A 23,494-nucleotide genomic window follows, 5' to 3' on the forward strand; every position below is an offset into this window, starting at 1 on the left:
CCATTTGTCTCTCTTTTATTCTTTTCAAATGTCATTAGGATCCATATCTTTTATGAAACCCGAGACATGACATTACCTTCCCTGGCTCCTGCATCTGTAGTAGGCTCTCTGTTGCACTAAGGTTGACATGCTAGGGCAAGCCTTCCTCCTTTTTTGCTGACTGAATGTACGTCTTTCTTGTCCTATCTTTTCCAGTAGCTTAATATTTCACAAACCAGCAAGACTACGTATGAACTGTGCTCTTTGGACGGTTTACATTTATGCAGTCAAGGAGCAAACTGCTTCATTTCTTCCCTGCTGGCAAATAATGGTTATTTATTTCTACTCAGTACTTCACAGAGACGTGGTCTTTGAGAGAGTGTCATTTTACTTCACGACCCTGCACCCCACCCCTGTACACACAAACATTCACTCACTCACAAAGGGCATATTCCATTGTGTTCTCTCAATGCGCAGTTCCTTTTCTGAGGCTGTCTTGTTGCCTCAGCACTTCTTCTATTGAATTCTTGAATAGAATTTGCCATAGGGGAAGAGAAACAGGAGCCATGCTTGCTGTCCCCTGCCAGATTGCCTCAGCCTCCTTGTCCTAGAAGTCACCGATAGTTTCTCCTCTGGATAAGGGTCTCCCTCAGGCCCCAACTAAATGGTTTGTTACGTGAGATAAATCACTCACTGAACACATGACCATGAAGCTCACTGCTGCTGCCGCTTGGCCATCTTATCAGTGAGGCTCTCTTGCATTCTTAAGAAGTTAATAATCATTGCACATCTCTGCGCGCTCTCTGAAGAGACTAATTGACGTATGACAGGAAGCTCAGGGGCAGCTGTAGAAAAGGAAGGCCGCAACAAACCCACACCTTACTGGAGGGCCGTGGTTTTGTTTCTGCAAATGTGAGTTATAGTAAACTGAGGGGTAGCGTAGCATTGGGTGAGAGAGTCCTTTCATGGAGCCATTTGTGCCCTTCTGAAGATTTCCGTAGTGGAGAAGTTTCTTAGCTGTGAATTCTTGTTGTTACAGAGTCTGAAGTATATGTTCAGCTCATCCTTTGCTCTATACCTGCAAAACAATCATCCTTTTGGCGGTGTAGTGCTTGATCCCAGAGGTGGGGAAGAGAAACAGTATTATTCATTCTGGGGAACTTGGCCACACATCTGTATGGGAACAAAAACATTGAAGTTCTGGCTTCTAAAGTCAGAACTACCTGAATGGAGCTGACTTAGAGCTTCAGACTGATCTCGGCTGAGGTTTTCCTGTAGAACCCTTCTGGTTATAACTTGCTTAAACACGAGCAGTCTGATCACTCGATGCCACATTAGCCAGTCCCTCTGTGTACTTGACATTATTCTAAGCTTAGCAATTCAAAAAGCATCGCCTGAGTTAACTTCCATTCTGAAAGATAGATTACAGAAGCAAACACATGGTAAAAATATAAGCTTTTACATTTTTCTCCTGCCCTACTATATACTGTTGTATTATACATCTTCTGGTTTCTTTGGAAACCTGGCAAGGATGCAGGATATTGAAAAGTCATGAGAGAAAGCAGACCTCGGTTTGAATGATGATCCTACTCTGTATAAGCAGGTGACTTTAGGGAAGTTTTTTACTCTGAGTCTTAGTTTGCACGTCAGTTAACTGGAGAGTTCCTTGCCTCTCAGGATTTTTGTGAGGGTTTAATGAGATGTGTAAAGGGTTCAGAACCACTCTGCCATAAAGTAAATCATCATTAAATGTTTCTTTCCCCTTTCTCTCACAAAGACTTAGCAAATTCATAACTAGAGCTTTCCTTAACTCTTCCATGGAACAGCATAGTTGTGTAGTGTGTGCACATGGCTAGGACTCTCCCATGGAGACTGAGCTATCTGTTAATGGAAAGAAATCCAGAAAAGGAGCTGTTCTATCCTCCTCCTGACTAAGCACAGCGTTCACTGAAGGGAAGGCTACTGGCTTTCCCCTCTGACTTTGGAGTAAGGACTCTGCATCCTGGTACAGCACGGTCCTAGGTCTCGGGAAGCTCTAGAGGGAAGACAGGCATGTAAACAAACTGCAATGTTGGGCACTAAGTGAGATGATAGAATTATCTACAAGGCGCAGAAATAGCCTAGAGAAGAAATGGTTGGTTATTTAGGTGGGGATCAAAGATTGTCTCCCTGAAGAGCCGATATCTGAGCTCTGTTTTGAAGGACAAATAGGGATTTGCAATGTTGGGGGATGGAAAGGGACGCGGAGAAGGAGAGGAACATTCTAGACAGAGGTAACAGCATGTACAAAGGTGTGGAGTTATGTATGATATATCCTGGTGTGTGCGAGGAACCACGAACACTTTGGTATTGGTGGAGTATAGAGAGTGAGGGGAGGTGGGGTGGGATGAGGTTGGAAATGCAGGTAGAAGCCTTTCTCCCGTGGAATATACTGTGGACCCTCAGAGTCACTCAAGGTATTAAGCAGGGGAGCGATGTGTTCATACTTGTGCTAAGAAAGTTTATTTTGGTGGATACATTGGAATAAAGGAGGCTGGAGGCTGTGAGAGCAATTAAGAAGCATGGGGATAGAGGCCTGAAATCTAGGGTGGAGAGGAGGAGAGATTGGAACAGTATTTAGCGGAAGACTTGATAGTTCAGGAAATAACTGGATTCTTTTGGTCAGGGATGGGGGTTGATGTTGAGTGCAGGAGAGGAAGTAATGCGTCTAAAGTTTGTGTGATGGGCAGATAGTGATGTCCACCAGCAAGGGCAACACAAAACTAAGACTAGGTTTTGGGAACAGTCACTTGGTGGTCAGAGGATTAGATGGAGAATCCAGAGAGACTCATCTTTTGGAAGCCAAGGGAGGAAGGAATTCTGAGGAGTCAGCAGTGTCTGATTTTACCTAGAAGATCAAGTAGGTAAAAACAGTGAATGATTTTGTACTATTTATCAATTAGTAAGACACAGATAACCTCTGTCAGTGCATTTTCACCAGAGTTGATTCAGCTAAAGGCAGATTATAGGTGATTGGGGAGTAAATGTGAGAAATAAGGAACAGCATTAAAAATAGACTGCTCTTCACAGAAATCTAACAGAATGGAAAAGGAGTGCAGAAAAGTGAAAGCAGAAGGGTCAAGGTAACATCCTAAGAATGTCAGCATCTTGAGTACTTTTATAGCTGTAATTCTTATTCAAGATTGGAGCAGAACGTCACATGTATATTTGGAAAAGCTATTCAATATACCAATTGTTTTCATAATACCAATTATGGAATGTAAAACTCAACAAAATCTTCTTAGCAAATGAGCATATACAAAGCATGAAGTGAGAAAATATCATAGGGAACATGAGAAGCACTGGTCTGAATTCTAAGTAGCGGGAACTAAGAAAGGACGCTAGTAAATGATTAATAGAATGGTGACCTAGAGGAGATAGAATGAATGAGATGGATGCAGAACGTGCGTGGAGGGAGTATCCTTAGAAAGAGATGGGCTCCCTGGCCCTCTGGGACCAACTCCAAAGCTGAATGTGAGTGTAGACACAGACACAGTATTCACGTTGTGGAGCCGTTTGCCTGGACAGTGATGGCACTCGTGGCACAGCTTTGCGTATCTGTGGGATGTGTTCTACACCATGTAACACAGGCATTCTGCTAGAAATGATGTCTCTAGGCAGCCAGGAGGGGAGTTTGGGTTGTGATTCTCAAGGGAAAAGTCCAGAGAATTATTCAGCAGACCCATATATGCTACTCTCATTAGTCCCAGCCTTTTGGAGAGCCCTCTGGACTTCAAGGTAGGCTGGACATTTTCCATTTTTATGTGGCCTTTTTTGGGCAGACGGCCCCACAGCTTGATAGGGAGTGGCATTTGGCCCGAGCCAGCTGGCCTCTCTGTCACGGTTCCTGCACCCCTGTATGTGGAATGATTGCTTGGTCAGATGGGATAGCAGGTGGGGCTGGGCCAAGTCAGCTGTAGCTAACAGGTCAGTGCCTCCTGAAAGCTCTTGCCCTTTAGTCCTTTGAGCACCTGGCTTAGGTTTGATCGGTGAGCAGGTGACCTTACACCATCAGAACCAAGACTGTTCAAGGTCCCTCCGCCTGCTGCTGTGGCCTCCTCCTATGCATACTTATTTCAGGCTTGGAGGCAATCACAGGTGATTCTTGTCCTCAGCGGGGAAGCCAAGATCCTGGGGCAGCCCACATTTGTTTAAAAGCATCTTTTTTCCTCATCTAGCATTTAGTGAGCCCCATACTTCAGTGAGAACAAAAGCAGTTTAACCACAATCTTTTAGCTTATTTTCACTTGTCATATATGTCACATTTTACTTAGTTTCTTGTCTAAAGACATACTGAGGCACATATTTACAAATCTCTTGGGCCTTGATTCACATTTTTCTTTATTAGCTCCAGTCGGCATGGAGTGTGTGTCTTATTGCTATGACTTTCATGTTACATTTCCTTATTTTGAATTCGCTTCTTAGCTCTGGGGTATCTGGGTCATGCTGAAGGCACAGTTCAGGAAGTCGTCCTGTTGGCTAAGCATAGGAGGTATCAAGTTAGTGCCTGGAAACCACATGCCTGAATTGAAAGACAATAATGATTTGAGGTTTCAGTGCAAAGTAATCTAGGTAGTCTTAGATCAGGTATTTGGAGTCTTTTGCTAACTCACTGGATGAGCCCACCCATTTGCATTTCCATGTTCTTAAAAGTGGGACAGCAATATGTATGAGGAATTATGGGCTGAGGGAGGTTTGGAGGGTGGGGGACTGGGTATCAGTCATCTTGGATGGCACTCACAGTACAAACGACCTAGAAGGCAGCAACCACCTGGCAGGGGGTTCCCATGTGGATCACAGCAGGTGACTTATAATTAACCAGTTACCTACTCATATGAAACAAGACCAGAAAATGAGGCTTGCCTTTTGCCTGCCTTTGATATTTTTCCATTTTTTTCTCTCTCTTTGATTGCAACTCATTTCTAGAGCTGCACTTTGACAAGGGAGGCAGTGAGAGAAGGGTCTAGGTATCCAGGTTTGATAAATTTTGGTGGTGGGTTTGTGCATGGTAAACTAAAAATTTGGCCGTGCGTCCTTCCACCCTGAGTGCGTTTGAATAAAGTACCTCATTTCCTTCTTTCTCTTTAGTGTCTCTTCTCCAGCCAGTGTAATAGGAATACCAACTGTCTGTTTCAATAGACCAGAAACTTCAAATGAGAGAGGAGAGGGAATGTGAACAGGAATGTTCTCTTCATCTCCTGGCCCCAAGAATGGTGGATCCCCATTGGTTACCAGTTCCTAACCAAATTACACAATTAAAGCCAATATATGTTTAAGTGAGAAATCCCATTCTGCTATCACAGAGGTGCTAATGAATCAGGCTGTTATTGTGGTTGTGTTTGCTGGGCTTCTATCGTTAATTAAGCAATTACAGGGTCTGCTGGTACTTATGAATTCCTTTCAGATGCTTTAATTGAATTGCAACTTAATGGACATTTGTGAAGTGGGGTGTTCTTTCTCTTGGGACTTGCCACTTGGATTCTCTCTCTACCGCCTACTTGCTTCCAGGTGGGTCCCATTGCTGGAAATGGGCAGCGTGACTGAGACTTGGCTGCGACTGCTCTAGTTCTTCACTTCTAAAAGCTATCAGGACGGGAATTCTACAAACTGTGCTCGTGTCAGGAGGTCCTGGAGGGTCACTTGTTGGAAAGTATTATTAGCACAATAAACAGGTTTGGGGAGCCTTTTTTAATGAGGCTAAAATTTTTGCAAGCCCAGGATAAGAAAGGCAGTCTTTGACAGATAGATTTGGGTGATACATATATTAATAAGATTGTTCCTTCCTTCCTGAACAGCTTTTAGTCTGGTAGTATAGAGAGCCATATGAAAAACTTGAACAAGGAAAAGCATAAAGGACTTATGAAAAGTATAGGCAACATATCATGAGAGTGCAGAGGAAAGAACAATTAACTGGGGAATAGAAAAGACTTCCCAAGGGAGATGGCATTTGAGCATCCAGGAAGATCTGGAACATTTTCTTTTGGCAGGCTGGGTGTGATTTGTCTAGGCAAAACAACTTAGCCTGTATCATTAGTTCTCAGGAAGAGTTGCCTAAAAGAAATGGATGTACTCATCAATCATTTTTCTCTCTGCTTTTGTATGGGCATGAAAATCTCCTTCTCAGCTCTTTTGCCGTTGAATATTCGGTGCTCTGCCCTCAGCTCGCAGTCGCTGCAGGCATACCTTACCATCACCTAATAGTCGTATAGATGAAAGACAAGCCTGTGATTATAGCCTGATTATCTCCCATCTTTAGATCATGAATCTCCCCAGAATGAGCCTCATCGTGCTTGTGGGTCATTCAATCACATGGCTATTTAATAATTTATCTCCACTGGGCACTATGCTGGGAATATAGAAATGCATAAGATAGAGCTCTAGCCTTCAAGCAAAGTAAGATGGGTCTACTGAAGTAAAGAATGTATAGACATGAAGAAGAAAATACATTTTTTAAGAAGGATAAAAGTAGGAACAACATGGCTGAAATACCATACAAATGAAAACAACTCAGATTTTTATAAAACAATAACAATAAATATTGTGATACTGTCAAAAAGGTTAAGGCAGTCCTGGTCCATAACCCAGAAGTACAGGATCTGGAGAGGAGGGAGCCACGTGCTGGCTCAGCCCAGACCAGTGCAGGCCTGGTGTATCTGAGGACCACCCTTTTAGGAAAGACATCAGCACACTCCAGAAGGATCAGAGGAGAGTGACCAGGATGGTAACAGACCTAAAAATGCCAGTCCTGAGGACTAGTAGTAGGAATCAAAGGAGACTTCCAGGACGTAATGGAGTGTTTCAAAGTAAAAGAGGTAGTGATTCGATTTGTTCAGTAGCCATTTCAAATATTTTTTTGATTAAGACAGAGTAATAAATAAAGACATCAATAAAAATAAGATTTGTTTGGCATGGTTTAATGGCAGTCACAGACCTTGGAGCTAGAACACTTAAAGATGAATTCTTGCTCTCCTGCTTCCTAGTTAATTATTTCCATCAGACTGGCCTGCTTATCTGGGTGCGATGCTGGGACCTAGAGGTGAGGCAGACAGCAAGGCCCATATGGCAGTTCTCTGCCAGCCTCTCTGGATACTCCTGCAACTGAGGGAAAGATAGTCCTAGTGGGGGCACCACCTCCTATGGAGTCAGTCTGAGGATGGTGCAGCCTTCTCATTGGGATGTTCAGCCCTCACCATCTCACTTGGGTTTTCTGTGTCAAGAAAAGAAAGATGTTGGTTTATCCTTGGCTGTTACATGTTAGGCCCATTGATTGCCTCTGGATGGATAGGTCAGAAGTCAATGAAAAGAATCCCTACCTCCTACATCCTCTGACTTACGCCTTCTGCTACTGCTTTTTACTCCTGCTGCTTTTGAGTTTTAACATAGGTGAGGCAAGAGGAAAAAGTATCCTGGATAGGGTATAGGCCTATTCCCTGCAGAGTTAATAGAGCCTGTAGAGTGATACAAAAAGGTCAGACCTGTGAGCTTTTTACCAAGGGTTCCTTTTCCACTCCTCCTTCTCTCCTACTTTAAGGGTCTTTCTGAGTCTCTTAAAAGTTATCTAGGCTGCCTTCCACCTGGTGGGCATGTGGAAGAGGAATGAGAAGCTTACAGAGATTTGATGGCTGTTGTCTGCTATAGGGTTTTCTGTTCCAGCACCTGTCTCTGGTTGTGCCCAAATACCTCAGTTCTAATTCCATTCTTGTTGCTTTCTCAGAAAAATACATTACAGTGTGGATTTTTCAGTGCCATCTAGTCAACCTATTGGCATTTCCCAGCAGCCGTTTAGTAGTAATGATGGCAAGCAACATCATCCAGGATTGGGCTACTTGCCACTACCCCTGCCCTGTGGGGGTGTCTATTTGGCCAGCCTAATAGTAGAAAATGGCAGGACCTGGATGCAGGAGAGGGCGTATAGATGGCATGGTAATTTGAAATTGAAGGGAAGTGTTTTGCAGTCTGGTAATGGGCAGCCCCAGGGTAAGCAGTGCACACTGCCTGTAAGACTTAATCCTGGTTGCTATGGGAACCACCTCTCACATCCCCCTTTCAAACAGAGATATGACTGTTTAAAATAAAAAAAAAAAATGGTTCCTTATCATTGAAAAACTGTCTTTGCCCCCAAGCCCCAGGTCATTGCTTCCCTTGGATTCCTTTCAGAAAGTTTTCCTGAAGCTTCCCCAACCTGATGGGCTAGATCTGCCAGAGTCTATGCCTGGCCCTTTGTATAAAATTTGAATGAATGGCACTAACATGGGAATTACAACACACTAGGTACCCAGTGTGGACAATCATTCCAAGTACATCCTCCTGTTGTCCCGAAGGGGGCACCACAGGTTTTCACTCAAGGAACTGGATGGGACCACTGGCCACATAATGCACTTCCTCGCATCCCATGCCTGAGGAGCTCCAAGGAAGCCCAAGGAGCTGCTCTCAGTCTCAGTGCCATGGGATCGCTACCAGATTCTGATGTTGGGCTGCCAAGCACAGACCCTGTGGGAGCAAGAACAATTCACAGAAGTTCCTTTCATATTTGGAAGGCATCTGAGACACAACTGCATTCTCAGTTGTATTTTTTCATCATTAGAGCTTTTTCCCATTCTTTAAATTACCCACTTAATCCACACCTTTTAAGTTTGGGGTTTTTTTTAACCTCCCTTTGCCTATGATAAAATAGATGAAATCTACATCTCTCTTCAGTGGCCTTTGATTTCTGAACATATGGCTCCCTGCACGGGTGGCTTATAGGCTTCTACGTGGGCTTTGGAGAAACTTTGTTTGAGCTTTCCAGATTCCATGTAGTTTTCCCTTATTCTACTCATGCTTTACAGTAGCGGTCCTGAATAAACCCCAGTAGCTCCCATGCTTACCTTCATTCCACAGAGGAAGATATTTAAATCGACGGCTTAGTCTACGATGGGTGGAGAAGTTCCCATTCCTGCCCTGGTGTGCCTCCTTTTCCTGAGCCTGTACATCTGCAAGTGATTTTTCTAGGGTTAATTTGGGTGTTTTTATTTTTAAATTGGAACATGGTGTCTGTCTCTTCTCTGTGTGTGTTTTGGATGCAGCCCCTGTGCTAGGCATGCGGTTATTAACTCCACTGATACACCAGTTCGCTCATTAGCATTTGCATTTTAAATTACAAGCTAGAGCAGACGACATTTATGCTATATTGGTACCATTGCCTTCTTCATGAATGATGTCGTATGTGCAGGGAATGCAGAAATAACTCCTCTGAGGCCCTGATGTATTTTCGTCTCTTTTCTTTTTACTCTTGATTCTCATTGTTTGACAGGGAATGTTTTTTTAATCTTTTCCAAGTTTAGACCTATTTGTGAGTGCTTCTGATTGGGAACTGCTAATGACAGACCAACCCATCGTATCAAAATAGACGTATTGCGTAGAGTGGCCATCTTTCCCTTTCACATTGTGCTCCTGGTCAGCAGTCTGCTTTGATTAAAGAGGAGGGAATTTTCTTCTCCACAGTTTGGTGGGTGGGAAGACATGGTAACAGCTACTTGTTCTTGCTTGTGTTTGTATCCCTGGTTATTTGTTTTTATTTTTTTTTCTTTCTTTTTTGAGGAAGATTAGCCCTGAGCTAACATCCGTGCCCATCTTCCTCTACTTTATATGTGGGACGCCTGCCACAGCATGGCTTGACAAGTGGTGTGTAGGTCCACACCCGGGGTCCGAATCGGCAAACCCCGGGCTGCCAAAGCGGAATGTGCAAACTTAACCGCTGCGCCACCAGGCCAGTCCCCCCTGGTTATTTATTAACACCTGTTATTCCCTGGCCCTGCATGAGGAAAAAGGGGAATAGTGTATACCTTCAAGGAACTTATTTTTGACAAGAAACGTTTAGATTGCACTACAGTACAGCACGTACTTAGAGTGTGAGATACCACGTTAGAGGTGGGCTTCTTAAGCAAGAGTTGCCGGTAGTTAAGGCCTCTTGGGGGAACTGTTGCTCTTGGCAAATGGTAACTTCAGCAACAGGATCACCAGAACCAAATCAGAAATGCCCGGTCATGGATCACGGCCGTAGGAATGGAGCCTTCCTAGGCTTAGGTGTGCCCAGCTCTGCGTACGCTAGTCTCCGGATGGTTTCGGGCAGCACGCTGCGGGCAGAAAGCAGAGCTCTGGTAGATAGGTCTGCATTTGTGCCATTGTGCTATTTCTGTGTGATCTCAAATTGTAGTTCTCTGAGATCCGGCACAGGGACTCTTCCTTTTGGTGAATTCTGACTTTTCAAACATGAAAAATCCAGGGAAGTCACACTGGAAATAGTAGATGTGCATTCTGTGCAGAAGTTCTGCAACTGATATAAACAGTTTTTATTTTCCTCCCTTCTCACTAAAGGTCGTCTCCCATGTCATCCCTATTCTGCTGTTTAGCTACTGCAATAACCAAGACATGAAGAGTTGGATTTGAGACTCATGATCCAAGTACACATGATATGTTAGTTTAGAACCGGATCCCATTACGGTGTATCATTGCCGCATGTGGCATTTCATACAATAATAAAAGAAATTACATGGTAATAGCATTGTGAGCCTACTCTCATGTTGACCCATTTCATGCTATGAGGCTGTCCTCACAGTAAACACTGCCCTATCACACTCGTTCCTTATTCCCGCACCAATAAATTTTACCCATTAGAATGAGGGCTGGGGTGGTGGTACCTTTTTTCCCTTCAACATAGTATCACTTGAGCAGTTCCAAATCCTACTTCACATTTGATACAGCTCTATTTCCTTTGCTTCTGTTAATTAGTCTTATAATAATCTCTTCCCCTGAAATCGCTGATTAAGAGTTGTCGAGAAACCCACAACAAGTACTACAGACGTTAGTCAGATCTCCACATAGGGTCTGTAGCCCTGTGAGAGGCCCGTTGTCCTCTGAGGGGTCCTTCCATTTAAACATCTAAGAGTTCAGGGATAGTTCCGCCTCACGTGTTTATTGCTTCATTTTCCATAAACAAAAGCACTCATGAAGTTCTTTTGAAAAGTGGATGAGCGAGACAAAACTGATAAAGAGCCGTTACCTACCTCTGTATTTCTTTTCTTCCATGGATATGGTCTGTGTTGGGCGCACTCAGTGTTCACTGTGAGTTCCAGGCTTCAAACACAGGCCTTTGAGCCCTCAGTGTTTTCTTCTAGTCTTTGGCTTCTTTTGGTCTCCGTGCCTGGTATCTGGCAAAATTCTTCTCCATACACAAAGCTGTGCCTACCAAGGCAAGCATGGATAGTGTGGAGGAGATGAGTGGGTCCCTGGAGACTTCAGAGGAGTAAAGCAGGGCAGGAGATGCAGTTGGCTCGTGTCCCCTGTGCAGTCAGATGAAGCTGTCTTTGGGTTGTATGGTGGCAGGCACCTTGATGGCATTCAGTGTTCGTTCAGTAACATTTGTAAAAGCTACTTATCGATGATGATGGAAGCAGTTGAGACAAACAGCTCACTAAAGAGCGGAGGAATCCCACAAACAATCTTTCATTATTTTCATTGCGTTCGTTATCCAGGTGAAGGCTGTTGGCTGCCAGTCTCTCACCGCCCTGCTGAGCTGGGGCTCCGAGGAGGGGGCTGAGGTTGGCTGCATTCCCCCAGCTGCCGAGCCATCCAGCCCTCTCGCGGTTCTCTGCACCTCCCTCCAGTGTGTCGTCGGCTTCTGACAGAAAACTTGAATTAAGTGGGTTAGGAATAAACTGCTTGAACGCGTTTGCGCAAGATAGCTTCTCTCACCAGCTATCTGAAGTGCTTTTTGAAATACACGGGAGTCCTTTGTAAGCTGCTTTATAAGCTGTGAAGTCCATTGTTGCTGCTCTCTGCAGCCAGCGTGTCTCTAACCTAAGCAATGTCGACTTGGCTCTGGGCCAGGGCTCGGTATTGGAAACTCGCATAAGCAGCAAAGCCGCCCACCAGAGTCACTAGCAGCTGTTGCAGGTTGGAGGATTTGCAGAAATTGAGATTGCTGTTCCCAGATATTGGCACTTGCCTGGTGATGAATGACCGAGTCTGTGCGAGGGGACTCTGTATGCTTTCCTTCGGCCTTTTCTTCTCAGCCCTCTATTGTGGCGCCTGCTCAATGGCCCTGTTGTGGAGCAGGGTGGCTGAATGGCGGGGTGAGTGGCCTGCCTCTACCGCCATTCCCTCCCTCAATTGGCCTAGACTGAGACATTAATAATAGCTCTTTGATCCTCTGAACTGGTTCTTGGGGCAGGAATTTTGAGGCACATAGCACTGATGCCAAGGGCTAAGAATCCAGCCTCCAGAGGCCAGGGAAATGAACTTCACCTGAAAGAGTGGCATGAATCCTGCTTCGATTCCTCTGATGTCCTTTGCCTTAACCCGTCCATTTGCACCAGAATAGCCAGGGAGATAAGACCAGAAAAAAAGGTCCTTTCTGATAGTCATTAATGATTAGTGTGTTTATTTCTGGTATGATTGCTCAAGAGTAAAATTTTCAGAGAGTGATATACCACTTTGTATAGTTTCTTCTTATCACATGTAGTCATACATATTCATATATGCATATGCTAAAACCAGTGTTACAAGGCCATTTTACTAGAGATTAAGCTACAAAGAAACCAACATGAATGGCCCCTATTAAGAGATTGCCACCCTCCCAACTTCTACCATTGCTCTCTCGTCACCTTTTTATTTTCTTTATATCACTTGCCACTGTCTGAAGTTATCTAGTTTATTTCTCATTCGGTTTTTTACTGACTGTCTGCGTCACCAGATGTAAGATGCTGAGAGCAGGGACCTTGTCTGCCTTGCAGCTGCTGAACCCCTGTAACCATGCCTAAAATAGTGCCTGACCCAGAGTCACACTCAGTAGTAGTAGTAGTCTTGGATGAATGAACGAACAGTGAAGTTTCTGGGCTAAAACTCAGAAAACAAAATAACAACACTGTTTCCATAGAGAATGAGTGTTAGAGCCACAGCAGCCCTAAAATGGCGAACAGAGCCCCAAACGGTGTGTCTGTCTGGAGAACTGGATTTAAAGCTAAAAACTGTCCCCAATGTCACTAAACCTTGAACAAGTCAGCTGGCCTCTCTGGGCCTTGGGTTTTTTCATTGAGTGAGGTGAGGGGTTTGGATTAGGTTTCTCCAGTATTCATTCCAGGTCTGAATCTCTAATAATGATAGCTTTTATTTAATGAGTATTTATTCTGTGCTGTGGATTAACTCATTTAATCCTACCACAGCCATATTAGGTGGATACCATTACAGTTGCCATTTCACAAATGAGAAAACTGAGGCTTAAAAAAGTTAACTTGCTATATAAGCAGTGCACATTTTCTTGATCTTATCGTATGTGCTGTCATTTAGAAGGTGACACCCGAGTAGACATTGAACATAGTGTTCCCAAGGTCTTACCTCTTCTATTTCTCCAGTCTTCCCTCCATTCATGGCATCCGCCTATGCTGTTTTGTTGGCTAGGAATCATCCTGGTGCTGCCTTTCTTTTGGAATGACCAAAAGCAAAGCTTAAGAGGGGGACGTGGTAGTGGCCCTCTTTAGGAAATGTAGTAATCTGGGTACGAGATTTTACTTGTTGTTTTGGAGTTAGAATTTGGGGGAGGTTTTTACCCCAAAGATGACAATAGGAACGTGCTAAGACGAGAGCATGTCTAGGACATGTGATTGTGGAGGACAGAGCAGGTCAGACCTGTGGGATGGGTTTATGAGCTGGGGCATTTATGGACAAATTAAACTTTAGCCCTGAGTAAGCAGAGTCTTAAGCCAGTTATTACTGCTCTGGCACTTCTGATGGGCCCTATGCAACCCTTATAAATTATTCAGCTGCTTTACTAATAAAAGGCCAAGCAACTTGCCTAGTCCTGGTGATACTTAAGGATAGCTTAGAGAGAGCGGGTTAGAAGGACAGAGTATTTGCTGACCACCAAGGAACCCTCCTTTCTAATTTGGAGATGAAAGGGTTAAACTGACCGTGTTAAGTAGCAGTTTTGAGAGACAATACATAAAACTGATGTTGAATTGTTAACATTGTAGACTATCAAAGGGCTTTCCTCTGAGGAAGTGCCTGCCAAGGTTCCCTACCTAACTGGGCATCTGATGCATCTTTCAGAGTATCATGATTATGGTGATTAAATGTCCCAGGATATCCAACATGTTGTTGAGGTTTTTAAAAAAATTATTCTTAGAACTTTTTACTTTTCTATAATTTCAAATTTATAGAAAAGTGACAAGAATAGTACAAAGATCTTTGATTTACCTGTATGGAATTGTTAACAAATTGCCCCATTTGTTCTCAGTGTCTTTTTAGAATCAGAAGATTTTTGCCAGATTGCCTCTCACATCTGTAGAACAGCATAAAATAATTCTTTCCATCCCATACATAACATACTTTTTTTTTTTTTTAAGAAAAAAAGTTTGTGTGGCAACCATGCTTGCTTTCTGGGCGCAACCAGGATATTGTCCCAGTTTGGAGGGTGAGCTGTGGCAATTGTACATCCTCGCTCTTCCAGGGAGACTCCTGCTTTTAAGTGCCGTGTTCAAAGTTTAGGCCTAGTGTCAGGACAGTGTGTCTTTTTGATTCAGAAGATATCATTATAGCAGCTTTGGGGCCCTGTCAGGCTGAGATGTTTCCAGGGGTGAGAACCTGGAAGTAGCGCTTTCGTGAGGTAGTCGATCGGCCTGTCTGTAAGCCACTGGGAACGTGCACATCCTAGTGTATCTACGTGTTTCTGTCTGAGATTCTCATGCTGCCCCTAGAAATGACAGGGGCTTTATAATTTTACTTCTTTCAGATTTCAGTGAATAATAGATCAGATTAAAGCAAAATGATTCATTCATATACACCTTCAAGCGTTTTTGGGTTCTGCCTTTTAAAGATGCTCTGGGAATATCATGATTTCTTGATGAACTCTACCTTTATCTGAATTCTAATATGCAAGTGGTGGGACACCATGGAAAGAAGAATCTCAAGGCTGTTCTTCCCAACATGCCAACTACAAAGCATGACAACTCCTAATCAAGGACCCCAACTGCTGGTCTCATGTTTCATGGCATGAAATTTTAAAAGTCTCTTTTCTTTCAACTTTGCATTCGTTACCATATTTGCTCTTCTGCATCCACTTCCTAAGTTATGTCTTCCTACTTTTTGCTGGAATGAGTACCATGCTGGTATGTGTATTTGTCCTCATTGCTTTTGTCTCTTTTGACTTCACTCTGTGTTTTTCATTTGTTGGTGTATTGTCTTGATTTTATAACAGCAAGAATTGTCACAAATATTGACACCACTCTTATTAGCATCTGTACTTCCTAGTTAAGCATTTTGCCTCCACTGCTTTCCATGATCCTATAGACAACTTTAATGTGATTATTATGTTTTCAGTACAGCAAGGAATACTCAGCTTAGTAGAGTTGGGATAAGAAGCCTGGCTATAGGGGAATAAAACAGGTCAAAGGTGAGTTTGAAATATTTTAAAGGACAGTTGATAATAGAAAGTTCACTTGAAGGACAAAAAATTGGCAGACCTGCTTTCTCACCCAGATGCTACTGCTCACTGTATGGCCTTTATCAAGGCTCCTGCAGGAGTCTGCCCCTGCTTCTCTGACTCCTATTGGCTGTATTTGTTTAGGCTGTATCCCACTATTGCTAATTCTGTTATGGTCCTAGCTATATGGCCTTGGGATTGTATTAAATGATAACGATGGTCTTTCAAGCCCTAAAATACCATGATCTTATGAACTCTTCCCCTTACTCTTACATTTTGAGTTTGAATTCAAGCCAGCTGATCAGTAAATTGAGTTGATTAACTTTTTGCGTGACATAAATGTAATCTGTATGAGTAGGAGATGACAGCTTAGAAGACAGCCAGTGTCTTCCCTCAGTTCATCAGATAAACACTCTAATTGGATGACAGAGCTCAGTTTTAAAGTATCCTGAGCTCAGACGTGAGCTAGCCAAGAGCTAATGCTAATACCATCGATCCAGTTCTTAGAAGAGCAGTTAGGGCCCTAATGTGATGAAGACCAAGGGCTTCCGGTATAGCACCAGAGAGGAATCGAGGAGCTTCTTTGGGGCAAGCTGCTGGTCTGGGATGCGCCCTTGGCTCAAATGTCTCCCAGATGTTCATGTAGGACCTGGGCCCCTATATGGCCCCACTGTCTGTTCCTGGTTCTCTTCTTGGTGGGATTATAGATTCATTGTGCTGAGCATTGGCTTTGTCTAGGGTTTGTTTTTCTTCCTCATGTGCCCATTTTTTAAAGCTACAGATTTAAACACATAAGCTGAGAAATAAATAAGTTTAAAATCTGTCCAAATGGCTGGTTCGCCCACTTCACACATGAGGTATATTAAGGGTTCACCTTTAGCAGCAAGCCAATTAGTAATTGCCAATACTGCTTGTGAGCAGTGTGGGACTCTTAACAGTTGCTATGAGAACCTTCACTTTTGCATCCCTGACTCATTTTACATGAACAATGCAAATGTGAAGGGATTTGAAGGGGAGGGACAATAGGACAGAGAGCTGGCAAATAAATGAAACTGTTCTCTCTTGAATCATTTTGAATGGTAAGTTTTCAGCTCATTCAGTTCTTCCACCTCTTGTCCTCACAGAAGTTTGTTTTCCATAAATCCTTAAGAAGGGAGTAAAATAGTTTGACCTTTATTTGCATCAGGCTTCAAAGAAGTTCAAGTTCAATACTTAGCAGGAAGATTGCCTTTAATGAGCCACGTTGAGAGGAGGTGGATTGTAATCTCTTAATGTTTGGAAGGAGATGAGATACACATACACAATGAGACAAGGTAAGTTTGCAGCTTTGACTGTTAACATTCAAACTGAATCACTCTCCCAACAGCACCTAAGAACCAAAAAAACTGTGTAGGTCTCTTTTTGTTGTTGTTGTTTTGTTTTTGGGGCAAAAGAGCATCTCATCCATAGCATGTGCCTATGTGTGGAATCTTGAATTAAATAAATAAAGGGACTGGCCCGGTGGCACAGAGGTTAAGTTCGCACGTTCTGCTTCTCGGCGGCCCGGGGTTCACTGGTTCGGATCCCGGGTGCGGACATGGCACCGCTTGGCACGCCATGCTGTGGTAGGCATCCCACAGATAAAGTAGAGGAAGATGGGCACGGATGTCAGCTCAGAGCCAGTCTTCCTCAGCAAAAAGAGGAGGATTGGCAGTAGTTAGCTCAGGGCTAATCTTCCTCAAATAAATAAATAAATAAATACATAATGCTCTTTACTCAAGTAGCTCATAAGTCATCTTGTTGTGAACATCATTTGAGGAAAAAAACGTCCTGTTGCAAACCAGGCTCCTTCCCCGTCTTCCAAGCTCCCTCCCTGCTCAAGATTTGGCCGCAGCTGAGTGTTGAATGTGGGTTCGTCTCTCTAAGAAGGAAAAGGTGCTTCCCTCAGCCTTTGTCAGCGCTCATCACCAGCTGTGTTTAGTGCTCTATCACTTTGTTGTTTCTGTCCCTTGTTATTTGGTGGGCCCGGTTTTATGCTGAATAGAAGATAAAGAGTGCTTACTCATCCCTCCCCTCCCCTCTCATTCCTCCTCTCACGGCACTGGAAAGAAAATCGGAATGCTGGGTCAGAAATTCTTGATTTGCAGTTTGGAGCAGAAGCTCTAGAGGGCCTGTAGTCACGAGGACCCATGTGTGAACTAGACAGTACTGACTACCTGTTGCTCTGGGCAGTAATGTGTCCTCAGAGTCGGGGGATGGTTCCCCGCACTTCCAGGGGTCACCTGAAAGCTCGTCACTCCCAGTGTATTCCAGCATGGCGCTTCCCAAACTTGTTCAGTAGTCTGGAGTAGGGCCGGAGATTGTGCGTGTCTAAGAAGTTTCCAGGTGGCGTCAATGCTGCTGATTTACAGACCGCTCTTGAGTAGAAGGGATCTAGACCATCTTCCTTCCCTCTTTTTTTTTTCCCTACACTTGGAAATCATGAACTATCCATTGCCTTAGCTAAGAGAACAGGTTTTGGGGCCAGTCTCAGTCTAGTCTGAGTTTAGGCTTCCCCTCTTGCTAGATACATGTGAAATTCCCAGCTTCCCCCATTAAAAAGTGGGGATGAAATGGTGTTGTGTGATCAGCAAATCATCCCTGTGAGGTGCTACTTAGCAGTGTCAAGCAAAACCCTAAGTGGCCATTTTGAGCCCAAACTTGATGCATGATTTGAATTCTGTCCGTATAAATGCCATCATCTCTGGAGGCCCCAGCATTATGACATTTTAGGGCAGTGCTCTCTCTCCCATCCTTGAAACTAGAACTGTCGTCTTGCTCTTCTGTTCCCTTTCCTCCTGCTCCAATAAGCCATTGCTTTTTGGGAGGTCTGGGGCTCTTGGTGGAGTATCCTAAGCTGGTCTACAATTGTAGCCACATGTTGTGGAGCTGTAATGGATGTTTCCTGCTTGATTTCTGTACTCAGGTCCTCTGTGTGGTACAGCAAAGGGAGACAATTAGCCCACCACGAAGGGTACACAAGCGATGTTTTCAGTAGTGGTGGTGGTTGCCAATTAAATTTCAGATGTCTCTGAGAATACAGACTTAAAATAGAGAGATTCTGCATCTGAAAAGGAATTCCTTCTGGGGAATAAAGCTAATTTGTTTAGGACAGAATGTGATGGTTATAAGTGGCAGATGGAAATGTGAGGCTGAATTGGCTGAAGAATGTCCCTGATCTCAGGGACCTTTCACAAATCTTAGTTCCCCAGCCCTCCCTTAGTGGGTATGGGGACCTTAGCAAATGGCCTCAGGTGTTGTCTTGTATTACTGAAAAAGGATCCAACAGAGGATCCTTTAGTTCTTCTTTGGGCCTGCATGTTGGAAAATCCACGTTTGCCACAACGAAGTAGCTACCTTCTCTTCATCCTTCACTTTTCAGCTTTGATACCACTTTTTCCCAGAGGACTTTGCTGACTCCTGGGCTAGAGTAAGCCCTTCCCCTGCAGTCTGTGATCCCAGAGTTCCCTGCAGTTCCCTACCTTGTGCTTCCTTATATTTCTTATTAAATGTACACCTTCTCCAGTAGGCTTTAAACTCCCTGAGTCTTTGAGTTGCTTGTCTATGTTGTATCCCCAGTGCCTAACACAGTCCCTGGCATATAGTAAGCACCCAATAAATAAATAGGTGTTGAAGAAGTGGAAATGTCATCTATTTCTGGAGCCATGCATTCTTCAGTGGAAAACAGGGAACAAGAAAGTTATGTATGTTCTTACCTACAATTTCGTCGTACAGCAGCTCTTGATCTTCATTTCTATCAGACATCATTTCCAAGATACTCGTGGATTTTTGTTCTGTGGTTGTATTTGTGGCACGAACATGCATTTGTAAGTCTCTTGAGTATATTCTACCTCCAGGAACCAGGACTGTACATAAATAGAGATCATCTCGGATTTCCAAAGGGCAAGCCACAGCCACAGAGGGTGCAAATTGATGGAACAAGCTCAGGGAACAGGAGAAAGCCAAGTTCCCTGAGAAACTATTAACTCTGGGCTGAAAATTAAGAACTCTTAGCTTTCCTGTATTTTTTCAGACCCCGTAGCCTTAGCAGCCTCTGGAGATTCCTGAGCAGATCTATCAGCCAGTGAGGAACGCGGCTCTGTTAAATGTTATGGCTGTTTGCTGTGGCTTTCCATGCTAGTAAGTCATTTTTGACATGACAGTCTACAACAATTTAGATTTTTTTCTGAAGTTGCTTATCAAAATTGAAAGTGTCAGATACCCAATATTCTGAGGCGGGTAATTAATAGAACATTTTTATTTATCTAGATGCCTATAAAACATCTTTATCAATATAATGTTGACCTTTTTTCCTAGTATGGATGATTATAACAAGTAAGAAAAGCATGCAGTTAGAAGAGAAGAAAGCATCTGTGATAAGATGTCCATCCCTCAGGTGTCCGTTCCAGCCCCAACCCCTGAGGTCTGCTACTGGGAGCAGAGGGCCGTGTGCTAGAATATTCTCTTCCATTCTGTGGAACTTCCCACCCTCCTACTTCCCACCCACCCACACTTCTCATTCAAAGATTACTCTTCCAGTCTTTTGTAGTTTCAATCCCTTTTTCTGTTTATTTATCCTAGTTACTTTTATTTTTCCTGCCCCTAATTTGTTTTTCTCTCCCTCTTCCCTCTGATAGGAAAGGAGGGCAGGCGGGACGTAAATATTTCCTTTGTGGGGCTTGTGAGCCAGTGCCTATGCTCAGTGCTTTTACGTGGGTTACTCATTTCATCTCCCCTAACTCTCTCAGTCTGCTCATTATTTAATTTATTGTCATAATGATAGTTTGGGGGACAGTAAAAGAAATATCAAGGAAAAGTTTAAAATGCTTTGAATCAAATGAAATTTTTTCCTCTTCCCATCAGTGAATCCTTTTTACTTAGATTTGAAGCTATTAGAAAACAAGTCTTGTTAATTTTCATTTATTCAGAGGCTGCTTATCCAATTTGGCAATTATCACTTCCTTCTCTGCTCTCTCCTGCTGTTCCCCTTATCTCAGCCTTTTCACGGTTCCTCCTCCACCATTGGGAAGGAGAAGGGAAAGGAAAAATTCAAACACTAAGTGTTGCTACTTATTTTTAATTAGATTATTGTGAGGCAATATGTAAAAGCTGACAACAATTACGTTTGGGAAATTGGATTGACTTTTTAAAATTCACTGTCTTATAAGTACCTCTTGGTTTTGTGGGCAAAGATGGATTGGCTGATTGACATAGACAAGAAAGTACAGAGGGCACCTAGGTGAGTGCCTCTCAATGGACTGAGCCTGGCAGAACCGGTTTTCCTTGCTTCCTTCTTTCCTTCTTTCCCTCCCTCCCTTCAACAGTTATTTATTGAATGTACGCTGTGTTCAGAGGACACAGCAGTGAACAGACAAAGCCCACCTTAGTGAAGCTAACAGTGGATGTTTGCGTGGGGACGTAGTACTAAAGATCTGATTCGTGGAAATATGTATCTTCACTCCCCCCTAAATGTAGCATGTGAGCCTCGTGAAAACAGGAGCCTTTATTATCGCTACTCAAGTTAGAGTGTCAGCCCTTCCCTCATTTCTGCTTGATTTCTTCTCCATGATTAAACGGTGGCTCTGGTGGTTTCTTGAAGCAAGGGTTGAGAGCGACTCTGGGGAGATTCATCTCATCCTTTAATCTCTTTTGTCTTCAGCTTTGTCTCTCTTCCCCGGGAAACTCATTCTCCATCCATGTGACCACTCTCTAAGAGCTTTGTATTTGTGTTGGCAGAAGTTAGGATCTGGAGAGCAATACTTCTTATGGATTAATTGCCAAAGTAATTATATTGTAAAATAATACACATGATTGATACTTAATATATCCCTCTCCAGGGAGCTGGAGAGCTTCACTGATTTGAAGAGATGAGCCTGTTGCTTGTTTAGGAGCAGAGCTTTGTATGAAAAGCCAAATTGATGGCCTGGACTTAAAGGCAGGAGCAGATGACGGGAGGCAGTTAAAGGATAACCACCACAATCATAAGGGATGTTGTACCAAGAACTAGCCCGCCGGTTTCATTCAGGAAATCTCGGGAGGTGGCAGGCAGCAGGGTAAGAGAGGAGGTAATAAGCTCTTTTGTTGAGAACGAGCATCCCTCCCTAGTATCTGCAGTGGGACCATGCTGATAAAGAAACTCCTCCCCTGCCCTCCCGCCACCACAGCTGGCACTGGTTTGAAGGAGACTGGCTCCAGAGTGGCAGCTCTGTAAAGTCTCTCCCTCTCCTTTCTTGTCAAGCAGGGCACACGCAGCCTCTCCGTGTGGGCGACGTCCACATAACGAGAATGCCTTATTTATTTTGGGTCCATGGGCTTGCGTAATGTGCCTATTTAGCACCCTCCTAAAAGCGCTTTTCAGCACATGAGCAAGTGAGGAAGCCCACTAAATCCTGCCTCTTCTGGGCATAGTGGGCTGTTTAAGGTTGTTCCTGCCACCGTGTATTTATGGACAAGGGCTGGAGTTATGACATTTATCTCTGTTGGTTAGGGCACTGATATATATCTGCCTGCATCTCCCATGGAGAGCTGCACCTTATCTTGAGAGAGAGCGATGAGAGCACACCCATAACTCATCCTGCCCAGGCGCTGGCACTGTCAGTGTGGGAAGCCACTTCACCCCCTGCCAGTGGAGGGATGGGGAGGGTGGCACATGATCATACATACAGGGGAGACTTTGGTGGGAAATTATCTAGGATATAAAACAGAAGAGAGAAGAACACAGCTCCTAATAACATGTTCTCCCTACTTTTTTTTTTTGAACTGTATAGACTGGTTTTTAAAAGAAGAGTTTGAGTAGTTTCTTTTTCTTTCTGTTTTTTGTTTTAAAGAAATATATGGTTACTAATGAATATGTGGAAATAGTCAGAAAAATTAAAAATTCACAATCACTGACACTTCCATCACCCAAATGGTCTCCAGCATTTGCATGTGACTCCTTCCTGTTCTGTTCTCAACCCATTCCCTGCCTGCTCTGAGAGCCAAGAAAGACCCAGTTTGGTCACCACATCTTAGGAAAGGGCCCTCAGGAACTGGGATTACCTTGTCTCTTTCTCTCCCCCTAAAATATAGGGCTGATTGGGGCCGGCCCGGTGGCGCAGCAGTTAAGTTCGCACGATCTGCTTTGGCGGCCCGGGGTTCGCCGGTGCGGACCTATGCACCACTTGTCAAGCCGTGCTGTGGCAGGCGTCCCACGTATAAAGTAGAGGAGGATGGGCACAGATGTTATTAGCTCCAGGGCCAGTCTTCCTCAGCAAAAAGAGGAGGATTGTCAGCAGATGTTAGCTCAGGGCTAATCTTCCTCCAAAAAGAATAGAAAAAAATAGGGCTGGTAAATTTAAAGGAGATTAAAAATAGAAAACTGGATAGAGAGAGAGCTGGATAAAAGACAGGCTGAGTTCTGTGGTTATATTGTCCTTGGGTACTGGCCCTTGGAATTTGTGGTTGAGCAGAAATTTAGGGCTCCTTTTGAACTTCCAAGATACAGCCTTTCAGGAGCCAGCACCCACCCCCTTTCTTGGGCATATTCTCAGAGATCCGTGGTGTTTGTAGACCTGGTTTATCTAATCTTCCTTCCTTGAGAGGATCCCAGTCCCCTAACGAGGCTTCCTGCTTCTGTTCTCATGACCCTTGTGGTCTGTCTTCCATGTACCAGAAAGACCTTTTTAGATGCACAGCTGCTCATGTCATTCCCCTGCTTATCATTGCAGTGGTTCCTTTGCCTTCAAAATAAGGCATTCTGATCGGAGCCCTGTCCATCTTTACAGCTTCGCCAGCCTGCACCCCCACCAAGCCCTCTTCCCAAGCAGAAGGACTTGAAGTGTCCAGAACCATCAATGCTGTCCTCAGGGATTTTACACATTCTGCTGTCAACTTAGAGCCGTTTCTCTTTCCATCGTCATCCTTGCTCCTTAGTCATCTCTGTATGCCCAGTCCTTAGTCCAGTGCCTGGCATGGAGCAAGTATGCAGTCCATGTATGCTGAATGAATGGAGCAGTGTACCAA

At 43.9% G+C, this 23,494-nt stretch overlaps 1 protein-coding gene and 1 long non-coding RNA gene across 2 annotated transcripts in view; one reads left to right on the top strand and one right to left on the bottom strand.

Moving 5' to 3' along the window:
• Positions 1-23,494, top strand: part of SND1 (staphylococcal nuclease and tudor domain containing 1) — a 407,468-nt gene that overhangs the window by 258,422 nt on the left and 125,552 nt on the right. The window lies entirely within an intron of this gene.
• On the bottom strand, positions 350-11,779 carry LOC103542496 (uncharacterized). Its single transcript, XR_011539561.1, has 3 exons — positions 11,064-11,779; positions 8,886-8,990; positions 350-4,497 (listed from the first exon to the last, which is right to left on the bottom strand). It is a non-coding gene; the product is annotated as an uncharacterized lncRNA (long non-coding RNA).

The sequence above is a fragment of the Equus przewalskii genome, chromosome 4, assembly GCF_037783145.1.
Source record: "Equus przewalskii isolate Varuska chromosome 4, EquPr2, whole genome shotgun sequence".
Taxonomy (NCBI): domain Eukaryota; kingdom Metazoa; phylum Chordata; class Mammalia; order Perissodactyla; family Equidae; genus Equus; species Equus przewalskii.